Source organism: Odocoileus virginianus, chromosome 16 (assembly GCF_023699985.2).
Source record: "Odocoileus virginianus isolate 20LAN1187 ecotype Illinois chromosome 16, Ovbor_1.2, whole genome shotgun sequence".
Lineage (NCBI taxonomy): Eukaryota > Metazoa > Chordata > Mammalia > Artiodactyla > Cervidae > Odocoileus > Odocoileus virginianus.
In genome coordinates this window covers 48,833,494-48,837,526 of record NC_069689.1, presented here as the reverse complement: position 1 = coordinate 48,837,526, position 4,033 = coordinate 48,833,494, and the positions used below count along the sequence as shown (strand labels likewise).

The 4,033-nt window shown below is 36.9% G+C and overlaps 1 long non-coding RNA gene across 1 annotated transcript in view; it reads left to right on the top strand.

The window, feature by feature from the left end:
- The window catches only part of LOC139038625 (uncharacterized), a 31,893-nt gene extending 28,349 nt beyond the window's left edge, over positions 1 to 3,544 (top strand). The window contains exon 3 of the long non-coding RNA XR_011491647.1: positions 3,286 to 3,544. This is a non-coding gene — a long non-coding RNA (uncharacterized lncRNA). The remainder of the gene's footprint in view (positions 1 to 3,285) is intronic.
- Positions 3,545 to 4,033: the final 489 nt, after the last annotated feature.

The following is a 4,033-nucleotide window of genomic DNA, read 5'->3' as shown; positions in this document are numbered from 1 at the left end:
TTTCTGATTGAAATTCCAGTGGCGTTGGCAATTTTATGAACAGGAAATGGGAAGGTCTGAGAGGCAGGCACACCTACACTCAAATGTCATATCTGCATTTCTTGGCTTTGTGACCTTGGACTATGTGACCTTGGGCATAAAATACCTTGTTCAAGCCTTAGTTTTACTCATTGGCAAAATGAAAGTCATGATTTTGGATTGTAAGATAATGCCTCACCCAGAGCTAGATGGTGTTGAAGACCTGTCTAAATAACGATGGTTTGAAGTATCTGCTCTTCTTGCTTTTATTTTCCTGTGTCATTAAAGAGATATGAGGCAGAACAAAGGAAAGAGACCTAGGGTGGCCTCATAGGTGGAGAGGACAAATCTCATGGGGCAGACTAGGGATGAGAGCTCACCTTAAGTGAACATCTGGTTCAGAGAATCCAACCCTACATGTTTGAATGAGATCATTGAATGCATTCAACTAGAAAGAAAGGTTCCTAATATCCAGCATGTGGTTTTCAGAGAGGAAGTGGTCAGGTACCACATATAACCAGAGGGGCTCTGTGACAGGCTGTATTTTCCAAAGATGGCTGCCACAGTCTCCTCCGAGACCACACATTGAGAAACTGCAAATTCATACAAGGTATTTTATTTTAATATAATTTTTGAAGTGCTCATTTGTTTTAAATTATAAATGGAATGCATGTTCAAGAACGTAAGATTAAAAAAAAATAATGAAGTTAGCAGTGGTATTAAAATACCTTTTTGGACCAATTACTGTTTTCAAATGTGTTTAGTTACAGAGTTCAAAAACAAAATTATAAGTGACCATGATGCTTAGGCAGTGTCTTCACATGCAAAACAAAGTGCAAATTAAGATAATTATTGCAAAAATTTAGGCCCAGAACCTGCTTACCTAGACAGTCCCTATAATTAAGGAAAGGTGTTTGGGATAATTGCCTCAATTTACCCCTTCAGTTGTTTGAGGGAATGAAGTACCCAGAACTGGTTAGCATAGTTTTCTTTTCCGATTGTATAAAACGCTTAATCAGACTGTCTCAAAAATATTTTTTGCTCAGTGAAAATCCTCTTTTATATAAAACATTCATTGACTCATTTGTCAAAAGAATCTTTCTGTTATCAATATCCAAATTAACAATCAATTCTATAAATTTATAAATTTTTTGAATGAAAACTGAACATAAGCAAACAAGCTAGTTAACAAATTGAAAGCACATTTTTTAAAGTGTAAAGTGTTCCCTAGAATGTTTCTAACAAGTAAATTGAAATCTATGGTTTGTGTTGTGCTGAGTTATGTCCCATCAGATTTACAAGGACAATGGGAGTGACTGTCTTGGACAGAGTTTCCATTTCCTCCGCCGTATGTGCAGACTGTTGGGAGGGACATAGGAGGTGATTTGAAGAGGGAATAAAGAGCAGCTAAAGTCCAGCGATTTAGAAGAAACTGCAAACATTTTTCCTCCCACAACTTAACTGAGGTACACACTTTCCAAAGGATGTGTGGCAGGTAAATTTTGGGATCCTTCTAATTTTCCCCCAGTGTCTTATATTAAATGATATCAAACACATTCTAAGCTAGAACTCATTATTAAGAATCACAAGGAAGATTGATGTAATATGAAATAATCAGAGGAGGAGATAGTGGGTAAGCAGAAATTCTCTTTGACCTCTGGTCTAATCTTGAAGGGAAATGTAGATTAGAAAAAGCAAAGCTGGAACTCAGCATGAAACAGCCTTACAGGCCACAGGACATAGACCATGGAAAAACAGGGGGATGAATGGACAAGAGGAAGGTGAGGTGGAGACAGGAGCTACAGGAAATGATGCACTGGACTCTGGAGGACAACTTCCTACTCACATACTGTCCACATTCTTAACACTTCACCTCCATTGTCTGTTTACTCATTTTTTCATTTATTTGTTTCTTATATTCCATATGAACATCTTGAGAAAAGGCTGCCACTTCAGGAGTCACAGTCTGCAAAAATGAAGAAGATATAACATAGGAAGGATCCACCTTGCAAAATGAAATCTCTCGATAATTTAGAGTTGGTTTATTTCTGTTTTCCGGCCTCTAATGTCAAGCAATATACTGCCTACCTGTCTTCATTTCAAAGGTGCTTATTTGTAAAATCATGGTTTTATGAGCAGTTGTTTGCCAAGATCTGTCGTATGTTTCATAGAACACCAAAGTATATTCAAAATTCAGAGAAACATTTTGTTGAATCTTACTAGTGAAAGTGAAAGTGTTTGTCGCTCAGTCGGGTCTGACTCTTTTTGACCCCATGGACTGTGGCCCACTAGGCTCCTATGTGCATGGAATTCTCCAGGTATGAATATTGGAGTGGGTTGCATTCCCTTCTCAAGGGGATCTTCCCAACCCAGAGACTGAACCCCAGGTCTCCGGCATTGCAATCAGATTCTTTACAGTCTGAGCCACCAGGGAAGAAAAGTCTATTCAATGGGAAAATCTTCAAGCTTTGTTCTAGAGATATATACTGCTTTGAAATGTAGCATTTTGTACTTCACAAACATGCAACAAAGCTTAATAATCCAGAAAAAAAATACTTTTCTAAAACTTTGAGTGTTTGAAGTTTCAGAAATAAATGTGGCCAGTTTCAAACGTTTCTGGGGTAGCAGCAGACTCATCTGGTTTTTTTCACCAAGGCTGAATGTCCTGGTGAGGTGTGTGTGGTATGTGAATTGGTTGGGGTCCAACTGGGACCCAGTTTTTCTCAGATCATCTCCCTCTCGTTTATGTTTCCTGTGACAGCAGTAACTGGAAGTGATCACAAAACAGTAGGATATTTATTTCCTGGTTTTAGCTGACTAATGAGCATCTGAAAGATCCTTGTAACTTGTGTGTGCTTGCTCAGACAGTGGAATGTCTCTCTTCACTCTGGTAGTCCTTCTAAAATTAATCAAAAGTATTTCCCATACTTAGGCAAAACAAATAAAATAAACCAGGGCTTTTATTCAGTAAACGGGGGTACCTAATAACTATTCCATTAGTTAATTTTAATAAAAGAAGCAAATATTAAATGATAATGGCTTCTTTATGTGGCAAAAGTAAACTCCCTTCCACATCCTGCCAAGAGTAATTTTTTAACCAGGGTAAAATGGGAATGGAAAAGAGAAAAACATCACCAAAAATATGTGTTATATATGAAAACCAGTAGATAAATAAAAAACCATCTTGAGAGCAGAAATAACAATAATAATAATGGCAAATCAAAAACGGATAGTACTAATTTTCCCTCCCTTTTCACCACCTTACAGGATATCCCGTCTCGCTGCAGAAACAAAACATGGAAATGAATCAGTCGATAAAGGATTTTCTCCCATTAACGATGTTGGCGATTTTGTCCCATGGAGGGGAAGTGGAACACTAAGATGAATGTTCAAAATCTATAGAGATCACAGTTACTCCCCCACCCCCTGCAGCTGGACACAAACTTATGTGTGTGTGATAAAGAATGTCAAGCTAAAGTTAAATGCATTTTATCTAAGTATGGTAATAAATCACCACCTAGACTGACCTACATGTTTAATTTTTTCCAACATTGATAGTTACTCTCTTTTGACTGCTTCCATCACTATTTTTATTTTTCCTACTAAATCACAGAAAACTGACCTCTGTAGAAGCTCAATACCTATTCTTTGAAGGGTCAGGGAGAGAAAATAAAGCAATAGTTGTGAGAATATAAAGCCATAAATGAGAATGAGGCTGCTTTCATCAGGAGAAATTCAGCAGTCATTCAAAAATTGTTCTTGTGATATTTTTCATTTCAAAGAGATCTAAATTCCTCTTAAACAACTTACATTTTTCAAAAGTTAAAGTCAAAAATATTAATTGGGACTTCCCTGGAGGTCCAATGGAATTCAATCCCTGGTCGGGGAACTAAGATCCTATATGCCTTGGGGGTCAAAAAACCAAAGCATAAAACAGAAGAAATATTATAACAAATTCAATAAAGATTTTAAAAATGGTCCACATAAAAAGATCTTTTAAAAATGTTAATTAATT